At 33.2% G+C, this 23,203-nt stretch overlaps 1 pseudogene across 1 annotated transcript; it reads right to left on the reverse strand.

Annotated features, from left to right (window-relative positions):
• Positions 1 to 12,457: 12,457 nt before the first annotated feature.
• Positions 12,458 to 15,467, reverse strand: LOC115956844 (annotated as a pseudogene). The gene is made up of 4 exons (XR_004084312.1): positions 15,205 to 15,467; positions 14,955 to 14,964; positions 13,149 to 13,449; positions 12,458 to 13,071 (listed from the first exon to the last, which is right to left on the reverse strand). The product of XR_004084312.1 is annotated as a beclin-1-like protein (transcript).
• Positions 15,468 to 23,203: the final 7,736 nt, after the last annotated feature.

A 23,203-nucleotide genomic window follows, 5' to 3' on the forward strand; every position in this document is an offset into this window, starting at 1 on the left:
AAAACCCTACTTCATGTTAATCGATCTCACCCCCACCCCACACTTGTTACTCATTAAAATTAATATGCTTGAAATTATAATTAAATTTATCTCATCAAATCCAACTAATTTTTTGTAAGAACTTAATAATATTATTAAAAATCTATAACAAGATAATATCACAACAAAAACCAAAAGTCCTAATATTCACACCATACATTTAAATACTTAGTAATACAAACCAAGTTTTTAATATAGTGTGGGACGGGGCAAGGCTAAAAAGCCTAAACCCATCCCCGTTGCACCTCGAGGTGTAGGGCAAAAATCTCATCCCATCCTTGCCCCACTACCTTTGCGGGCTAGGAAAAACCCACGCAGGCGGGCAAAATTGTCATCTCCACTTCTTTTCATTTTAATGTGGGATTATACCTTTTAAATTTTAATATAATTAACGCACATCCTTATTATTTTCAAGTTGATGTAGGATTCCAAAACCAATAAAGAATTTATAAACTCCTTCTATCATAAGCTGGACTCAACATATATTTATAAACATATAAGTAAATAAATACATACGTACGTAAAAACATATATATAATATAAGGATTTTGAATTTATGTTGACCTTTTTATATTGTGCTGTGTAGACCTCTTCTTACAATGACAAGTAGCCGAACAAAACACTAACTACAACCAAAAAATAAATATTGTTCTTCTAAAATTAATTCGAAAAAATAAATTCAGTTATCCAAACTTCAATAGCATCGTTTCACCACATACATGTTGGTAGTTATGTTACTTGCTTCAATTATCTCTTTTTTTCCTTTAAACCTCACTTCATTTTCCCTTCCTATTCTACCTTCTTTTCTATAAGAATTGTGAAAAAAAAATTCCCAAAACAAGGTTTGGCTTTTCTGTAAGAAAAATTATTGAGGAAGCAAATCTTTCGACTTTCTGCAAGAAAAATCACCAATGTTGAAAGGCCAGGATAGCGTCATTGTTTTCCTTCTCACTTAATTTTATTTATTCATGAAATGTCTTTTCGTTTGCTATTGTTTGATATGATGCTATAATTTATAAAAATGAATAACCAAAAAAGGTTCAATGCAACAGTGTACAATGCACAATAGCAGAAAAAGAAAAAGAATTTTCATATTAGAAAACAAATAGAAAGCCAAAAAAAAAAAAAAAACCCTCAATTATTTTTACATAAAAATTAAATTGATTCTAAAATAACAAAAAAAAAAAAAAAAAATACTTTGCAAAAAAATTGAATTGCAATCAAATTCAAAAGATATTATAAGTTTTTTTGCCCTCTCTCTCTTTCATCACCACAAAATCTAACCCAATTTCATTTTCAAACCACGAAAAGTACAATCAAGACTGAACCTAAAATAAAATCATTCCATAGACAATGGCCATGACTGAAAGTAGCTAATGGTAGTTGGATCATCAATCCGCTGATGCCTTCTTAAGTCTTTCTCTCACCAAGAGTCACTTTTTTCTTTTCCATTTTTGTTTTGATAACCCTATAGCTATAATTGTTACATTTTTGTACTCATGACATAAAAATATACAATTTAGTTGAGCACTTGTATATGCATGGATTATAAACTAGTATAATTTAAAATGGATTGATCAATTTGAACAATACTTGAATCTCAGGAGTCAAAAAGATTTAGTTTTAACTGACTCAAACTCAAGGAGTCTTTTTGCATTTTTGCCAATTTAATTTTTTGGTATAAAAGATAGAAGACAAAATTTTTACAAAACATAGAAACGACAAATCCCAAATATGATCCCAACCAACCTGATCCCTACCAAATTTTAAGGAATATAAAAATACGTTCACTCATTATTACTTGGCCGAATAGCATTTTTTTTTTAATGTAAAAAAAAATATAAAAATAAATAAAAATAAAAGAAAAAAAGAAGTACGTCCACGCATACTTGGCTGAATAGCAATTGATTTAAGTATTCACTGTATATTGATTACCAAATTTAAGTTTAGACCATTATTAACAACTTTTATATTAATTTATATTTCCCCTCTATATATCTAATATATTTAGAAATTTTATATTCAACTTTAAAAAACTACGTACGGAAAAAAAAAAAAAATCAAATCCATCCATGTTAGCAATTTCTATAAATTTATGCTTATATTTTAAATTTTGCATAACTTTTATGTATTGTAAATAATAATATAAGCCACGCTTTTCATAAAATATCTATAAATAATTCAATGATTTACTATGCATATATATATATATATATATATATATTATGATAGTAAAAAAAAAAATAGCAATTTAACAATTAATCTATGTTTTAAATAATATTTCATTTTCTCTATAAAGAAATCATATTATTATTATGTGTTTGTAATCATATGTTTACAAACATAACAATAAATAAATAAATGTATGTATGGTTGTATATATATATGTGTGTGTACATTAATGTATATGTGCATTTATTTTTGTGTAAGTATATAAATAACGGTACCCTAAAACAACACATTGTTATTAACCAATATCGAAATATTTAGTCATCCAATATGAAATTGACTTTCTAATAAGAATCACATATCTCCAAACATTTGTTAACCCATATATGTTTAGAAATATTTAACAAAGTTTCAAAGATAAGAGAATTGACGAGAAAAAAATCTTAAATTTTCATTAATTATAATTAATTAAAATGCTCCATTTTATATATAAGTAAGAGAGAGTAATCGAAACTAACTAACTAACCAATCATTGGGTACTAGGCTTTGCATATTGATTAACTAACTAACTCATACCACTCACATGAATAGCCAGTAGGATTGTGACATGTGTATTAGTAACTCATGCACATATCACCATCATTCTTGAGGAACAACTCAGCAATAAATAGACCATCAGCTACCACCGTAATGCAACAAAATTCTGTTCCTAGATTGCCAAGTTCAGCACACCAATGACAAACTTCATATTCCAATTTTCTCATGGCCTAGCTATAGCTATGCACGTCATAGCTTTACTATCAGGAATTTGCATTAAATAGTGAATTTTTGGCGTTTCCATGTCTTATAGGGGTTTCTGACTATTGTGATAAGGACAAATGGCAGGCTACTCCAGTTCGTATGCTTTTTCATTTATATTGTGTAATTGGAGATGAACTAATTCACTCGCACATTATCTTCATTGAAATCTAGTTCAAGATCATACCTTTGGCTCCAACTTAGTCAAGAAATTTCCACACCACACCAAAAGATGTGTGGGGCTCTGATGATGTTCTACATGAAGGAAATATACACACCAAGATGGTCATCATCCATCCCCGAGGACCATCTTAAGATTGAGCATTCTGGTTCTTATAGTTATGTTGGTAATTTTATTGTTGTATTTATGTTTATGTGTAAACATTGGTTCAACTCCAAATTTCTCATTCCTAATTATTATAATTTCTGATCTATAATATGAGATATGGGGAAGTTTAAGAATCAAAATCTAGTATGGAAATAGTGTTTACTTTAAACAAATATTGTTACTTATATGTATATTAACATGTTTAGTGCATGGTAAGCGGAAAATTTTACTCCAAAGTTTAGGGTTTGGGTTTAATGGCATCTTTTCCCTTGTATTAGGAGCTACTAGGATTAATTTGATATTCGGCCTATTTTCCTTTAATCTAATCTTACACCAATAATTTCTGGAAAAACTTGGGCTTAAAACTCGAAAATAGACACAGTATCAAATTAATTCTAGTATCTTATAATGTAAGGGAAGAGATTCCATTAAACCAATATAATGGCATCTTTAAAGTTTTCATGAAAATAAACATATTGATTTGATGGGTCCACTAGATATTTAAATATCTAGGAGGAAAAAAAAAATATATATATATATATATCTTGGTGGTAATCCAAGGGTTGGTCGAGTTGGTTGGACTCTCGGTCTCAAGGTACTTGTACTAATTAATCTCTGGTTGAAAGTCTTAAAGAAATACCATAAAAACCAATATATATATATATATATATATATATATGTTTCTCGTGGGGAAAAAACAAGATGAGGTGGGGCCTTACATAATAGGGTAAGTACAAGATAAGATAATGACCTTGCCACGTGGGAAAGGGTAAAACACCCGTGATCCAATTTCCTCTTCTCATTTCCGTCCATAATAAATATGAGTTAAACATAAGCATGACTCTAATATATAAATGTGTTGTTTAGAATATAATATATCACGACTCTACTCAATACAATGCTGCAACTACTGCCTCAACAGATAGCTTGACAGCAGCCAATCCATCGACGTCATTTATACCTCATTAGCAAGCTCGACAATAAACAATCCATTGAGTTTCATGAAAATATAAATCTAGTTTTGTTTTTTATTACGTGGTAACTTTGGAATTCGAGCACTAGAGTTACAAGATGAGTTATATAGTATTTTTCAAAGCTATCATCACACACATCATAGAGGAGTTGCATCGACTTTTGTGTGATTAGGGTTTTGTACCAAGCAATTTCCAATTCATTGTTGGAGCGTGCTGCTACAAAGAATTTTGCACCAATCAACTACAACAATCCAAAATTGTTGTAAGGAGTCAGTCACATCAATAAGATATTTGTGCAATCGTTAGCTACATTGATAGGAGATCTGTGCTAACTGAAGAAGTTTACAATCAATCAAAAGTCCAACTTGGTTTAAGCTAAGCTAAGATCAGTAAGTCCAACTGTATGTAGGTATCTGGGATTGTGTATAGTCTCTCGTACTTGTAACCTCGATTTTTTGTTAGTAGAATCTTTAAGAGTAGTGACCTATATAATCACTTGGTGGGTTTTATCCTACAGAAGTTTTCTCCAATGTAACCGTATCGTCGAGTCTGTCAATTGTATATTTTGTCTGCCCTCATTTTACTTGTCAAGTTACCAATTTGTGCACAAAAATGATCATTTTGATCATGGATCATGGAAATGTTTAAAAGGTCAAAATTTAACTGAATTGGTCGTTAGATTATCCAATTTTTCATGTTGAAGACTTATCATGGTGGTAGTTAACGACTTTACAAATTAATACATGAATTTTTCTTTTGCCTACTTCAAAGACCATTTAAAATAAATTCACTCGATAAAAACCAAGTGTAGATAACCAAAACTTAGAAGGTTCGGGAACACACCTGATGTGAGATTAACCGAAACTGAAAATTATTGAACTCATGCCAATACCTGTTACACATTGAGATCAAGAATCATTAAATATAGCTGAGGATCTCAAGTGTCTACTTATACAAAGAAACACATAAAGCACTTCGATTTAACAAAGAAATTAAAAAATAAACTCTGATGTTCGATTTTATTTTATCATGGAACATATGAGAAAAATGACTTTACGAAACATTATGAGGAGAAGAAACTAACCACTCCTCCAATTCCTTACAAACACACAAAATTCAGTATAGCAATACTAACAAATCCCCAACACCTAAATTCATTGTGATTTACAAATTAAGCGTAAACAAAATCCTAAAATTTTTTATAAATAAAATAAAACGAGAGACAAAAATGAGTTCTAGTGGGCCACTACAGATCAAAAGATGGTCAATGGAGGGTCATGGTTTTGTCAACCGTGTCACAGTGGCCATAGGTTCGTCATCATCGTTAGTCCCAATCTGAGAGAGAGAGAGAGTCCCAGGTCCCAATCTTGTCAAAGGTGGGTTGCAATAGCTTGCAGTGTGTCTCAATGAGTTGACTGGATTGTAGTGGTAAGGAGTTTGTTGTGACTCTTGTGAGGCATAAATTTTTTTATGCCTCTGAGGGGATTATTTATCGATCAATCTGAAAATATTTTTCAAGTTAACCACCTCAAACCAAACACCCAAAAATGGAGAAAATATCTTCCAAAAAAGATTTAAAATTGAAACAAAATCAACCTTTGAGATGATACGTGTATTTTCCTAAATTTGTTGCATCCTGATTTGTTTCGTCACTGAAATTGAATTAACGTGGTTACTATGTAATTAGTTCTCTATTTTTGTAGGATTAATACTATTCTTCTTCACAATTACATTATATAAAGCTTTTGTTAAATGACCACTTTTCATGCTAATTGTAGATAATTAATCTCAGATTCTCAGACCACTCGTCAAAATAAGAAATTTAAGCATGCTTTATATTATGCTAGGCAAGGGTATTTGCTGCATTCCAAACATCTTAATAGTTCGACGATACTCACATAATGAACTCACAGGTATTTAAAATAAACTTATTGAAATAGTCGACTATCTACACACCTAGCACAACCACAATTAGATTTTAGACTCGTCCTAAATATAGATACCATTTAGAGACATATAGTTGATTCCAATCCAATTACTATGATATTCATTGTTTGTGGTTTATTAATGACTTGAAAACTCCTTTTTTTCGCTTTGGTTGGGACTTGAAACTCATTCAAAAGTTATCATAAGAGATATAATTGGATGCCGAGAAGAGATTAAGTAGGCAAACCTCCTTAATATCTAGAAGAAGAGTTTATACTTGATCAGTCATAGATGCACAGGCACCAGTAACCCCAACAAAGCTTACATGGAATTCAAAAGAATCAATAGTTAACTCATCACCATAAATGTGGTTCTAACATAGTTTTATTTCCCTTTTTGCGAAATAATTTATTTTTCATCACTGTTCTAAAACAGTTCAATGCAAGAGCTAAGACACAACTTCTTCGTATAAGTCGGGTATAGAGTCCTTTTATGAAAAATCAAGAAATTAAGTTCTTGGTTTGGATACTTGTCTATTCTGAAAAATAATTGATAAAACTTTAAAATTTCATTGCAATAACATAATGGAATGATAAACTACAATTCCTCATTAGAGCATAAATTCTCTAATGAGGCATATCCACTTTCTTAAATCATAAAGATGAATTACATTAGTACTTACTCAAGAACCATAAAAGCAAATAGAAGCAAATACTGGTCAAAATGCATTATTTTCATGGAGAAGTATAAAGAAGCTAGTGAAGTGCATAGGGGCGGCCCAACATAATTTGAGGCCTAAGGCGAAAAATTTATGCGGGGCCTTTAATATGTAAATATTAATTAAACAAAATTATTTAATACTAATCAAATTAAGGTTAATTTGATACATTAAATACATAAATAATACCAACTAGACTAATTTTAATTTCATATAGAGAATTGAATATCATAGTTGAATTATAAATATTAATAAAAAAAAAACAAAAATATATTGCGATTGAAAGAGATACTTTATTTTGGATATAAGACGATGCATAGTTAAATAAAGCTGTAATCTAATTTTTAATTTTATATTTTGATTTTAAGAGAGATAGATAGATAGATATTATTTGGTGTGTGATTTTGTAGGATATTAATTTACAAAAATCAAAGTCTCAAACTATCAGGGGAGATTAATCTATAATTGATGATTTAATACATTTGCAACATCTTTTTGAAATATTTTAGGGTTTCAATTGAGTTAAGGTTCTATTGGTCTCGTAATTTGAAAGTCTTAATAGAAATGAAAAAGAAAAATGCGCTAATTAAAAGCACTATAAAATGTTCAAAATATAATGTGACATTGTCTCTCATTGACGAACTTTATCAATTTAACTGATAAATGTTTATATCACTTTTTGTGATTAATAACATGACAATTTGTAAGCCAATAGTAAAATTTGTAGTATCCTTAACATCACTAACAAAAAAAAAAATGTACAACCTTTAGAAAATATATATATAGTTTTATAAAAATTTAGGCATTTAACTATGAAAAGTGGGCCTTTTTTCCTAAGAATTTTTTTGTATTTTGGTGGGGCCTTAGGCCTAGGCCTAACTTGCCTAGGCCTTGAGCTGGCCCTGGAAGTGCACCAAGGAGGTACAAGGAAGAGAATAAGGAATGGAAGAACAGCAAAGATATGGGGCAATAAACTTCAACACTTAATGTGCGTTTGGCAACACTTATTTTTGCCCATTTATTTTACTATTCAGATTATTTTTACTATTATTCATATGCCCCACTGCTCATTTTGGTACTATTCATGAGTCCCACTGTACTATTTCAGCTAACTTTTACCTTTATATACAATACTATCAATAAAAAGTTTTCAATTTCAACAAAATAAGCAGATCCCAAACAGACCATTAGATTTTAGAACATTCTTCACCAAGGTTTCATTTGGACTTCAAAATCTAAGATCAAGTGATCTAGGGAACAATTGCTACTATAAATTGGTTAATATGAATTTAATAACTGAAGATTTGAACTTTAGGTATGTTGCTCCAACAAGAACATTAGTAAGATCCTGCATAATAATTTCAACTCAAAAAATTAATAAAGCTCAACCATCCATAAATTGCATCAATAGAAAAGGCAAACATATCATTCAAGTCATTTGAACTAGAAATTGAAACCCAAATCCTACGTTATAAGTACTTCCATCCAAATCAACCAATGGTGATTTAACTAAATCATAATAAAATTTAGAAAGATGTTTTACAAATCAATACAATAAATCTATTATTGCATGGCCCCATGCAAACTAGTATGTGGAAAATTTTGATTTTGCACTTGCTGCATGCCAGCTTTGCCCGGATATGCAGGTGCACGTAGCAGGCTTCTTCTAACATCCGACAAATTTAGACCCGCATTGTTAGCCATAGATATATAAACTGGGTCATTAAGCGGGTGGCACCCTGTCACTCTCATAAGTTGCAACTCAGTCTTATAGAACTGAAAAAATCCATATGATATATAAACAACATATTCTATATGAATGCAAAAACTACAAAGAAAAGAAAGCAAGAAAGAAAGAAAGTGAAAGTAATTTTACACCCTGGCACTTCCATGATTTGTTTCTTAGACTTACCAGTAAAGGTATTGTCACATAATCAATTACTGCAATTCTATTCTCAAAATGAGCTTTGTCACACTTTTCTTTAAGCTCCCGGCGAACTTGTGATGATTCTAAGGCTGTATTCTTAAGAACTTCAACCTATATAAAACCATGAAAACTTAAATTATCATTCATATAAGGATATTATTGGTGAGAGTATTAATTTAGCGTTAACAAAAAATTAAAGCATTACCTCTTTCTCAAGGTTTTTCATCAAGTCTTGTTTTCTTTTTCTAGACCGTTTAGCTGATTCTATATTTGCTTGCTTCCTAATATGGAAAAAAAATTCAAATTGGGATGCAGTCCATTTTAAATATAAAAAAACAAATTGAGAAGCATTGAACAATATTTGAAAAAACAAAAAATTTCTTGTTACCAACCTCCTTTGACGCTTTGCCTCTTCAGAATTGTCAGTGATCTTTGCTGTAAATTGAAAAACTGTACAAAGTCAAGAGAGCAAATTTAGCAAGTGATGCAGAGACAAGTGAATTGCAGACACCCACAACCACAACACAAATTTCTGTTGTAACTATTCAATAATCAAATAACTATTTAACATATCATGCTAAATCAGAAAAACTAAAAAAAAAAAGCCTCTATTCTCAATGCAAATAAACATATAATAGGATTGTTTTATTAATTTGATAAATCGGAAAGATTTATTTATTAGAAGAAACAAGGCTAGTTCCAAGTTACAATAAAATAAAACAGAGACCTAAACAACACAAAACAAAGAGCAATAAAACTCTCAAGCTAATACACAACTGACCAATCTACAAAGCAAAAAGAAAAACGAGCATCGTTGAAATTCTGTAAGCAGTATATACAAATAAAATAAACTCTTAAAAGGAAGGAAAAAAGTATGATAAGAAGTAAAATACCATTAGTATTAGGAATTGGAGGGTGCGATTGAGTATTGTTGACTGCATTGAGTGCAGCAGCGCAAGCGCGCTCACAATCAGAATGAACAGCGGCATTATTCAATGGCAGAGGAAAGAAGTCGAAGTAGTTTATCATGGTAGTAGTCTAGTACTTGCGTTTTGCTGCTGGGAGACCAAAGAAAGAAATAAACACACTGAACTACTTAACTTTGCTTTTTTTACGAGGAATAGGAATAGGAATAGGCCAATTTATATAGGTCGGAAAGGGCGGGGGATGTCCAAATACTCTTCGCAAAAAGAAAGACCAATCACCGCCTTGCCTTACGTGTCATACAAAAGAATATTTTATCTCAAAATAAATTTTATATTGGTTTTTTTTTAATTTAAAAATATTATTATTAAGCCAAGTTTACCAACATTAAATTAGACAAATAAAATTTAAAAAGAACTTAATTGGTAAGATAATATAATTGCGTAATACCCAACACAATAATACATCTATCCGATTCCTCTTCCAATTCGTAATAACACACCCACAAATACTGATTGAAAAAGGAAATAGCAATCACCGGCGTACGTGTCATACAAAAGAATATTTTATCTAAAATTAATTTTATATTTATATTGGTTTTACAAAATAAATTATTATTTAGCCAAGTTTACCGACATTAGATTAGACAAATAAAATTTTAAAAGAATTTTTTTTTTAGTTAATATAGTTGCATAATACCCAACACAATAGATCTATCCTATTCCTCTTCCAATTACTAATAAATTAGTACAGAAAAATTCAAAAAATAAAAAATAAAGTTGGTACAACAAACCCAAAAAAATACACAAAGTTCCTTTCCTCCAGACAAATCCCTATTTACAAAATATATATATATATATATATATATATATATTAAACCCAAATCCATCTTCCTCAATAAATCCCTAATACTAATACCCAGTATAAAAACAAAAACAAAAACAAAAGAACCCCAAATCTGTCTTACGGTAACTCCATGGCGCCATCAATCTGTCTTAAGAATATAATATTTTTTTTTTTTTTTTTTGGGAGAAATAAGAATATAATATATATATATAGTTGGTTGACAATGGTTTGCGATGTTTGAGTTATTTTCTTAATTTCAGGAGGCATTGCTTTAATAAAAGTGTTTAAGATTGAGAAGCTACTACTTAATCATTTGTCTTAAATATTGAAACTTAAGACATTGAATCCTCTAAAGAGGCCAAAAAATGCATTAGTTTACATCTTTTTGTTTCAATAACTACAAAATATGCATGTTTAACTACAAAACTTGTCAATACAAAACTTAGTAACAAGATGAAAAATGATTAAGTTCTTGTCTAACAGTATATATAGAAAAAAAACTTGTATAAAATTTAATTGATGATCAATTTTTGTACCATAAAATAATGTATGTTAGTATGTCACAACTGTATTGAGCCACATTTAAGTAATGAAATATATTTTTTTTTTAACTTAAAATTTTGTTATACATAATTTGGCTCCTGAAAAAAACTTCCGGCTCCGCCACTAACTATGTAAGAAAGATTATTTTAATTTCATGAAACTTGTGGAATATGTAAGAAAGATTATTTTAATTTCATGAAACTTGTGGAATATCAATCAAGGGCAATGCTTTGTGAGAGAAAGGGTATTATAGAAGTACGTATGGGGTGATGGAAGATTACTCCATGTGGAGTAGGAGACAAACAGTGAGAATCAAAGTATTGAACTTACGGAATATTGTATTGGTTTGGTCACTTTGCATGGTTCTGATGTCTTGTTGATGAAGAGCGGTTACAACACCAAGTACTACAACTTTAGAAGCTATAATTAGAACGCGTGCAATATGAGGATCAATCCATCAAAAAATATATTCCTTTCATTCTGATCTTGAAGTTGTTAATTTGAATAATTAATTGTTGGAAGAAACTTTTTTTTAGTTGGAATAATATAAGATTGGCAGTCTTCACTAGCTACAAGTGGTTTGGCCGGCCCATCGCAAGCTAAGGTTATTATAACTTCTGCTCATCCAATGTAACAACAAGAAACCTTAGATAGTAATTCCGTAAGCATGAAATTACATCTTAATGTTACTATTTTAGGGATGCCAATTTAAGTACAAGAATAACATCTACAGGCAGCTAATTTTGCAGATTAAAAACTACTAAATGAAACAAGATGAACTTACAGTAACAAGGAAGCATTCCTTTGCAGGGCTTCTTTTTTAACCCTTTTTTTTTTTTTTTTTTGGGGGAATGTGAGTTAGATTAGCATTTTAATATAAGTTGGCAAAAGCACATTTATACCTTAAAAAATGTTGAATGTAAGAAGTTGTACGTAAGCAAACAAGTTAATGACCTAATGGCAAATAGGAGCAATAATGAAAAATAATAATAATAATAATAATAATAATAAAAGTGTACTGAGGCATATAATTATTTAATCTAATAAATTAATTATAGTAATCACACCAACTTTACAAGTCTATTTTCAAATGAGAGATACTACGTCTACAATATTTTTACAACAAATCACAGGTGGTTAGTTGTTATTGGTTCAAATTTAAAACTAACACTAAGATTACTTTTTTGCCCTAACAATAACAACTAGTAACAAGTCTGTCACTTAAGATTTGTTATAAAAATATTGTAAACATATTATTTCTCTTTTCAAATAGGGATAAAATTGTCTGTTTAAATATATTTAATTATTTCCTCTTTTTCCTATCCTAATTTTAATACATCAAAACAAAGGGAATGACTAATTATTCCCTTCCTCTTACTTAATTTTAAAAACATCTAAACAAGATAGAGGGTAACCATTCCGCTCTACTCTTTTCCCCTGTACTTCCAAACATAACATGATATCACATTGTTGTAGCACTTATGATAATAACATTAACACTCAAATGTCTTTAGATACCAGCGTGGATCGATAAATTTCATCACTAAATTCAATACTCACTCAGAAGTGAAGAACTGGTCAACCATGTCTACCACCAAATTATGGTAAATTCTTTTAAAAAGATGCTGACTAACTTCCTATAAATCAAAGGCAAAAGCATGTCCAACAAAGTGATTAATGGACTAGATCCGGTTGCTGAGTAAGCACCTATAATTTCTCCTTAAGAAAATCAGCCTCACTAAGAACATCGTGTGCCTCTCCCTCCAAGCGCTTAAGATATGCCTCATATGCTTCAATGTCCCCCGTTCACATCTTCAACCTCCTTGTCAAGTCTGTCAGACAACGCTCTCATGCATTCAAGACATAAAGGTTGCTCAACCTGTAAATATGAACATGGAATCAGATTTTCAAACCAACATTAAACTTTATATCCGAGTTCCTCTGCAATAAGTATACCTGGGTCTGAATTGTGGCAATCTCAAATGCAAGTTTGAGCACAGTTATAGTCAAGTAGAACTCCAAGTAGTGAGGCTGCAAAGGAACATTGGATCATCCTTCAGGAGAAGGTAACCCAGAAATAATTCTTACATTGTCTCCCAGGCTGGCTAATATCTGACTGGACAGCTCCAGCCCCAGCATGAGAACGAGGAGGAATCGCTTGTGGCTGCTGCTGGGGTTTTTGCTTTGGTAACACAACAAAAGAGTTGTCCATACATGTCGAACCTATCACACTATTGACCCCATGAATTGAAGACCCCTACATTCCTGCACCTCCTCATTGCCAAAAACCACATACCATACTTATCAACAACCAATCAACCAAACATATCATATCAATTTTTAACATTAAATTAAGCAAGCAAATCCTATAATATTAATCTCCCATAATGTGTAACACAAATACTATAATCAATCAAAAAAAATGTAGCTTGAATAAGGCTGATTTTTTTACAAAACCCAGATGCTATAATTACTCAAAATACAGAAACTAAAGAAGAAAAGAAAAAAGAAAAAAAAGGACTTCTGAGTTGAGTTACTCAAAAGGGTCTCATATCAAAATCCACAAGAAAATTTATAATTAATTTTTTTTTTAATCAAATTTGATAGGTTACCGGAGCAAGAGAAGTAGTTGTTAAAGAACTTCTTGTTGTAAGAATCGACGCCAACAACGCAGAGGGAGTGGCAGCAGTTCTGGCAGTCCCATCGGGGCAGATTCGGATCCATGGGGAGGCTCCGACTCTTATCCCCCATGCCCAGCTTCTCCTTCTTCATTTGATTCTTTCAATTTCTTTAATTATTTATTTATGATTGCTCAACAGTCAGTATACATACTATCGAGCCTTAGCTTTTGCTTTGATTTGTTTTTGTTTGTTTCTAGTTTCTTTCCAGGTTTCCTTTTTATTTATTCTTTTGTGTATCTTTTAGTGCTCTTTCCCAAACCCCCCATAATCAAATCAACAAGTCTTGCTTGCTCTATCATTTAACTCTCCCAATTTCAAAATTCACCATTCCGTAGATTTACTTCATTCCCTTATTGATTTGTTAACAATAGCAACATAGAGATCAGTGAAATAAGTTTTGTTAGAGAGTAATGGTTACTTCTTAAATTAATAAAGTACAAGGCCAACTTTGTTTCCTTTTAGCAAGTAAAAGAAATATCATACATCTTTTACTTATAATTGTATTAGATTTCACAACTCAAAAAATGAAAAAATAATATATATATATATATATATATACACACACATTTCAAATTTTCTTTGGATGGAATGTGCTTACATGACTATTAATATTTTTCGCTTCACTTCATTGATGGTTCAGAGAGTTGTTATGCCAACAAATTTTGGTGGTTAATATCAACAAGTGAGAGTGGTTATCTCACTTGTCTCATCAGTATGCTGGTTTAGAAGAAAGTGTAGAGTGCCTACAGACTATCCTACTTGTGTAAGTTAACTGCTTGGCAGCTTTGCATCTTTCCATTTGGTTGTATGAAGACTACAAATTCATTGAAAATAAATAAATAAAAGGAAAATGAAAAAGAAGAAGAGAAGATCAAGCAGATAACACGAAGTTTAAATGCAAACATGTGATAAATCCATATCAACAAACAGGTCGATATCAAAATACAACTAAAGTGCCATTCAGTCGAAAAAAATGGCTCTTAAGAGTCTTCAGTAAAATGTTAATAAGAAAAGATAACCTTTGAAGCAGAGCACAAAATCTGCTACATGCTCAAAGTAAGAAATCTGTATACAATTGCACCTTATTATGCCTGAAACAGTGAGATTACCAACAAAACAGTGGTTTTTCAAAACTCAAAAGACTCAAAACACTTTTAAGTATGTTACTTCTTTTTACAAGCAAAACTTTCTTTAGTTTTGCTGTCATAGTAAAAATAGACTTACAACTAAAGGCTAATTATTAAAAGTTACAAGGAGAGGTCAGGCAATGAAAACCGCACAACCCCATACATTACAAGGAAAGTTCAGGTATATAGTACATACAGCCTTACCAGTTATCCCCAGATGCTTTGTTCTCATTCTCAGCTCCAAAGTTGATGGTTTTGGATTTTTCAAAACCTGCTGGAATAAGATGTATAGCTTCCATCTCACTGCATAACATCTTTGCCAATTGACTTTTTCCACACTGACAAAGTCCAACAAAAACTTCAGATAAGATGCCTGAATCAGGAGTCATAGATCTCTCAATCATTTCCCTCAAGACTTGAACTGCTCCATCAAAATCCTCATTCTTGCAGAAGGTTGATATCAACATCTTGAAAGTTTTGTTCATTCAGATGACAACCACTCCTTACCATGCTTTTATATAGCTGAAAGGCACGCTCAGAGCTCTTCCTCACACACTGACTTCTAATAAGGGCAGAATTAAGTTCTTTAACCAGATATACTGCTTTCTATGTCTTACCCTCCTTGCATGGTCCCAAAATCAAGGCATATATTATAAGTCAAGATATCAGTCTTAACTTGACTTCTCAACATCTCATCATAAAGCCTACTCCCATCTCACTGTTACCCACTTGGCTATACCCATTTATCAAGGCATTGTAGGTCACAGTATTAGGAGAAACATTCACTGCTTTCATCTCATTGAAAACCTTACCACCTTCATGTAATTCTTCTTCCTTGCAAAACCCATAGATAAGTGTGTTAAATGTAACCACATTCGGATGGACCCCATTCTTCCCCATTGAGTTTTTAAGCTTTATGGCAAAGGTCAAAAGAGCCTTATTGCAATATCCTGCAATCAGCGTATTATAAGATGCAATATTTAGGACACTTAAACAAGACTAGAATTTCATACAATGGTGTTGACATCAGAAACTATGCCTCCACCAACTCATTCTCCAAGACAGATTGCTCTATCTGAAAAGAAAAGGAAAAAAGAAAATTTTCTACCATCATTTCCAATATCCCAAAATAAGATAACCAGTATGAATGAAATATATAAACACAAAAAATCAACACATGGAGTCCATCAACCAAGTTGAGTAGGTTGATTCTGTTGCTGATCCCCTACCCACTTTGTGCCTGTTTGGTACAGTTAATTTTCAGTTTTTTTAAATAAGGTTTGTTTGAAAAAGCTGTAATAAGAAAAAGGTGAAATTTGAAAAAGTTTTATTTCAAACAGAGTTACCAAATGGGCTTGCCATTAGCTAAATCAACTGAAGGGAAACAAACACACCCAAGCCCTCAGAAATCTTTACCCCTTATTGTTGCTGCATACAAGAACTTCAAAATCCCATCTAGTAATTTGATCAAAGTAGAGAACAAATAGGTTTCCACACACCCCATTCATAAAACTCAAAAATTTCATTGACAATGGACAAATTGTTCTTACACAGAAACAAAAAGCAACAGAGCTAACAAACATAATACAGTGAGAGGATCAGCAAGAAGGTTTTGATCAATGCAGGAAAATTCCTTGATCAGCACAAGAAAAATGTGCAATTGTTAAGACACAAACAAAAACAAAACAGAGCTAACAAACATAGTACAGTGAAAGGATCAGCATGAAGGTTTGATCAATGCAGGAAGCACATTGGTAGCAGACAAAATGTTGAAATTAGAATGTTGGGAGAAGTCTAGATTAGCATTCCATACTAGAATGTAACCCACGCCTTTTCTTACAACCCATTGCTATGCTTAATTAAGCAAAAGCATAATATTTTTTTTGTTGTAGAAGAGGTTGCGAATGTCACAATGCTATAACTTTAACAAGGACTAGGGCCCTCTTCTTTTTCTGCAAATTGTCACTACCACCAACATAATCTTCTTGCTCATACCTTTTACTTTATTGCCATCATATCCAAATCACTTCAAACTAAAACACGCACAGTAATAATCAAACAAAATCAGAAAATAATACTCTCATTAATAATCAAACACAATTCATTCATGGAAAAAAAAGTAACTATTTGAAATATAAGAATTCCACCACATTAATCTACAACACTACAAATTTTTACAAAACAAATTGAAGGAATACAAGGAAGACCAACCCTCAAAAAATGCAGATCATTCTGTGTTCGTCTGTGAAAGGGTTGTATCCAAATCACTTCAAACTAAAACACGCACAGTAATAATAAAAAAAAACCAGAAAATAATACTCTCATTAATAATCAAACACAATTCATTCATGGAAAAAAAAGTAACTATTTGAAATATAAGAATTCCACCACATTAATCTACAACACTACAAATTTTTACAAAACAAATTGAAGGAATACAAGGAAGACCAACCCTCAAAAAATGCAGATCATTCTGTGTTCGTCTGTGAAAGGGTTGTAGTTTTGACTGGTGGAGCAATGAACAAGAGGTGGTTTTGAGTGGCAGAGATTGGGTGTGCCGGCAGTGACGGGTGATATTGGATTCTATTTTATTGAAGACTGTTATATCATACACATGTGAGCATGCACGCATCACAACTCACAAGCTATTATGATAGAAAAGAGTCAAATAGATGTTTCTTTTTATGTAGGATTTTTCTTAGCTGAATTGCTTATGAAGAGCCACGGTCAAGGACATAAGCAATCCTAATTGAGTCGAGCACGAAGAAGCAATACTGGATCAGCATGAAGACTTTGATCAATGCAGGAAAATTCCTTGATCAGCGCAAGAAAAATGTGCAAATAAGATGCATGGAAATGTGAAATGTAGCAATTTGCCATAAAAAAACAGCACGTGCAGCTACCCACTTGGGCCATTAGCTAATCCAACTAATATAACCACCTTAATGTTCTCAAGCACCACATTTATAAAACAAAACAAAAAAACAAAACAGAGTTATCAAACATAGTAGAGTGAAAGGATCAGCATGTAGGTTTGATCAATGCAGGAAGCACATTGGTAGCTGACAAAATGTTGAAATAAGAATGTCGGGAGAAGTCTAGATTAGCATTCCATACTAGAATGTAACCCACGCCTTTTTCATACAACCCGTTGCTACGCTTAATTAAGCAAATAATAAAATAAGCAAAAGCATAACATTTTTTTTGTTGTAGAAGAGGTTGCGAATGTCACAATGCTATAACTTTAACAAGGACTAGGGCCCTCTTCGTGTTTTTCTGCACATTGTCACTACTACCAACATAATCTTCATGCTCATACCTTTTACTTTTATTGCCATCATATCCAAATCACTTCAAAATAATCTTTAAACTAAAACAAGCTCAGTAATAATTAAACAAAACCAGAAAATCAAAAACACCCATTAATAATCAAACACAATTCATTCAGGGAAACAAAAAAAAAGCAACTATTTGAAATATAAGAGTTCCACCACATTAATCTACAACACACACTCCAAATTTTTACAAAACAAAGTGAAGGAATAAAAGGAAGACCAACCCTCAAAAAAGATGCAGATCTTTCTGTGTTCATCCGCGAAAGGGTTATAGTTTTGACCGGTGGAGCCGCGGAGCGATGAATAAGAGGTGGTTTTGAGCGGCGGAGACTGGGTGTCATGTAACCAAGGTCAAGGACATGAGCAACCCTAATTGAGTCAAGCACAAAAGATGCAATTTTTATGTTTAACAACATTCACGCATTTTGTTAAAGTAAAGAAAAAAAAAAGTTACAGCTATGTAAAGAAACCAACGGTAATAATTACACAACATTTTTACCACAATTTTGCAATAAATTATTGATATTATTTATTAGATTTGAATTTTTATTTACTCACGAAAAATAGTATTCAAAAATATAATTCTTTCTTCTCGCATTTATATAGTAGGGTTCACTCATTAAAATCATGGTGAAATCCATCATAAATGTAAAAGGAGAGAATACTATTTATTCCTACTTCGAAATACCTAAAAATTTTCAATATAAATCAATCACTAAAATTATTTTTACTCATAAAAACAAATTAGTGCATAAAATTTTGTTGTAAAATTGTTTTTTTTTTTTTTGGTAAACATAAAATTGTTATCCTTACTAAACATTAAATTGATACCAACACTCTTCTAATATATATCAAATAAGAGAAGTGATATGTCTACAACATTTTTACAACAAATCACAGGTGGTTAGTTGTTATTGGTTCAAATTTAAAACTAACACTAAGATTACTTTTTTACCCTAACAATAATAACCTGCCACTTAGAATTTGTTATAAAAATGTTGTAGACATATCATTTCTCATCGAATAAAATACTACATTGTAGTGGCCTTTCTCTTGGTACCAAATTTTGCCTAATCTATGCCAAATACCAATTTTAAGCCCAAAAATGCCAAAAATTGTTTTTTTTTTTTTTTTTTTTTTTTTAGAATTCAGATCTTCTAGATTTTTTAAGATATTCTACCAAATAGATTTCCTTAAATCTTAACCATTCTTTAATAATTTAATGGTCTAAATTTTGACATGTTAGCATTCTACTAACAATAATCTTAAGGCGAAAAACACATTTTGCTCCCTACATTTTCAGCCGATTCCCGTTTTAGTCCCTAAGTTTTTTTTTTTACCGCTTTTAGTCCCTCTCCTAAAAAACGGTTCCATTTTGGTCCCTACCGTTACATCATAAACAGATATTGCTGATGTGGCAAACGGCACTGATAATCAATAATAAAATAATGGGTCTACAGTAACCTGACTTGCTACTGTTAGTTATTCCCGCCCTTAGTAGTCACGTGACACTCACGTGACGGTCCCTAACCCAAGCAAAACCCCAAATCACCCAATTAGAAATCCTTAACCCCCAAATTTCCTCAGCTCCTCGCTCATCAGTCACCACACGGATTGAAGTCCCTCACCAGTCACGAACTCAAAAACACCTTCAAATCAATTGCTCCTCGCTCACCACACAGCCGAAAACCATCTTCAAATCAACTACTTTCCATGGATTCAAGCTCAATGCATCGAGTGGAAGCTTGAGGAAAAGGGGCCCAGCCCGATGCTTCTGCTCGGAGAAACCCATTGTGGTCATTTCGTGGACATCTGACAACCCTGGAAGAAGGTTCTACGGTTGTCCAAATTACTGGGTAAGGTAGTATCTCTCTTTGTAATGTTTTTAAATTTTTGGGTTTTTAAATTTGGAAGCACTTCAGATTCCTTTTAGCCTTTCTGTTTTCCTTTTTCATTTTCGTTTCAATCTTGCAATCCCCTTTAGTCTAAGTCTAACCCCTCTCTCTTTCATTTACAGACCTTTTATTTCTCTTAGTTTTCATTATTGTCTCTCTAAGACCGTCATTTTGATCTTAAACCAACATAGCTTCATAATATTTGACAACCAATTTTTTTTTGCTAATTCGTAGAGAAAACCCAAGTTGGTTTTCTTGTCTTGGGAACCCAGAATTTGTTTTCTTAAATAAATAAAAAATTTAAAAATTTGAAGGAAAAAAAAAAAAAAAACTCAGCTTGTTGCTGACAATATAAATTGTGCTAATACAAGAACATTGTGCTAATACTATTTTAGTTTCTGGTAAGGTAGTATTTGCTAATACTATTTGTTATTATTTTTCATGATTCTGGTTGTTCATTTAACATCATTTATCTGGCCCTTGGGTGTCAGGTTGGACGTAAGTGTAAATTTTTTCAGTGGCTTGATGATGAAATCTGCGAGCGTGGCAAGGTGCTGATTCCGGAGCAGAGGCAATGGATTTTGACCCTTGAAGCTTGTTGAGGTCTAAAATAGGTCATAAAGAAATAAGCCCAAAAACAAAAGAACAAGTCAAGCCCAAAAGAAAAATCTCAGGCTAAGCCCAAAAGTAATAGGCACGGATGACCCATGGGAGGCAAAAGGAAGGCCCAGAGGATCCTGAAGCCCAGAAGAGGAAGAATCATCCCAAAAAGAGACCACGGCAAAATAAAAAGAAACAAGGATCCTCAAATCCCTTCAAGCACAAATAAAAAAATAAAAAAGAGAAGACTGAGACAGATCGGTAGAAAGAAGACAGGAAAAGAAAAGAACAAGAAACGCAAGCGACCTTTCATGGCACAGACAGCAAAAGGGGCCTCGGGAAACCAGGACAGGGAAGAAAGAATGGCAACGAATGACTTTCAAAAATGGCAGAACAGGATTCCGCCCAAATAGGAAAGAAAGGAATACGCCAGAAATGAGGATACCGAGAAGGGCATACCTCAGCACGTCCCAAAGAGGATGGCCAACCAGAAGCTTTCGAAGGAATCAGAACCAAGAGAAGGAAAGAGTGAGAAAAAACGGCAAAGGGACTTACCGAGGCGACAGAGACAGAACATGCTCTGTTTGCAAAAGAACAAAACAGGGGAACCCGGGACACCCAGAAAAACTCCATTATAAAAGGAGGGGACGGGTCGTGAAGAAAGCAGCAAGAAAAAAGGAAAGAAAACACACAAAAAAAAGAAGAAACTCTCTAGGAAGAACCATCAGAAAAATCCATCCAGAAAGAAAATACTAAGGGAAGAACGAAATACTTCTTCCCGATATCCTGTAAAGGCCACTATTACACATACTCGGATTCAACAGGAATCAAACTTTGCAAGTTTTGAAGGCTGAAATAGCCATTCAAGACTGCAATTTTTGAGCTTGATTGGACCTTGTATCACGTCCTAGTGAGCTTTCTGTAATCAAACAGATAACTTGTTAATGAAATACTGCCTCATAACTTCCAGGATCCCCACTGCACCTTTTTCTTTATCGTTTTTTGCTAATCTTGTCTTTGTTCTGAATTTACGTTGCTAACATTTTTGGGCATTCTACGATATCCTTGTTTGTCATTTTTTTTTATATTGTCAGGAGTATTCTCTGTACCTACTTGATTCTTAAACAGCTCGTTAGCTGCGGTGAGTCAAGGCCCGGTCCACCAAATCCCTCTTTTTTTTATTTGGGCCCGGGATCCTTGGGCCTGAGCATCCTAAAAAGGGCACTCTCACATTTTGACGACTCCGCTGGGGACTGGGCAAAGAAGAAGGAAGAAACAACCCTTCACAGAGAATGCCTCCAAGACAAAGAAACAGCAAGGGAACTAATGTGCCACCTACGGCCTCTGAGCCTGTAGGAGAAAACGAGGAAGTCTCCAGGCAAGGAGGTGGGATACCCTTGGTAGAACAGGAGGTGGTGTCAGAACAAAGACACGCGAGGCAGGAACCAGACCTAATGGCCAGAATGACAGCAATGTTAAAGGATCTGAAGCAAGAAGTTCGTCTTCTCAAAGAAGGCAGGACACAGGAGGTCAGAGACAATATTCCCCCTACTGGTCACCAAGATGGGGCACATCCAGAAGGAAGGTCAGCAGTGGGAGGAAGGGCCAACCCTCAGTACTTGACGCTGGCAGACGTCAATGCCCTCCTGGAGCAAGAAAGGGAAAAACTCTCAGGGATCCCCAAGCAATTCTCTCGGGATCCCCCGTTCCCCCCAGAACTTCTTGGCAAACCATACCCTAAGGGGTACGAACCCCCAAAGTTCCATCCTTTCGATGGAAGGAATGGAAGTTCAGTGGAACATGTGAGTAGGTTTGTCCACACTATGGGCCCCTATGCAGGAGACAAAGAATTATGTCTAAAGGAATTCGCCAAATCCTTAGTGGATAGGGCATACACTTGGTACACCACACTGAGACCCGTTTCCATCAAGACCTGGGATGAGATGATGGAAAAATTCTGCGCCAAATATTACCCAGGTGAAGACAAAATCACTTTCCAGAACCTACAGATGGTGAGGCAGAGACCCGGAGAAGACCCTGTTCAGTTCATTAAAAGATTCGAAGACGTGTCCCTAGACTGCTATGGAGACCATGAAGAAAAGGAGCTCGTGGAGACCTGTATAGCCAACATGCTTTTTGATTACAGACTCAACCTTGAAAATTTATGTATCACACAATTTGCTGACCTGCTACAGAGAACTAGAAGGACGGCGCAGACCATGAGAACAAAAAGGCTGCCCGCATCCCAAGCTATGACAGCATCAGCAGGAGAGAAAAGGAAGAGACCAGATGGGAAGGTGTTTGAGGAACCACCAGTGATCCCATGTACAGCTGAGGAGTTAAGCCATGTCCTAGACAAGTGGATTGGAGACG

Source organism: Quercus lobata, chromosome 8 (genome assembly GCF_001633185.2).
Source record: "Quercus lobata isolate SW786 chromosome 8, ValleyOak3.0 Primary Assembly, whole genome shotgun sequence".
In the NCBI taxonomy this organism is placed as follows: domain Eukaryota; kingdom Viridiplantae; phylum Streptophyta; class Magnoliopsida; order Fagales; family Fagaceae; genus Quercus; species Quercus lobata.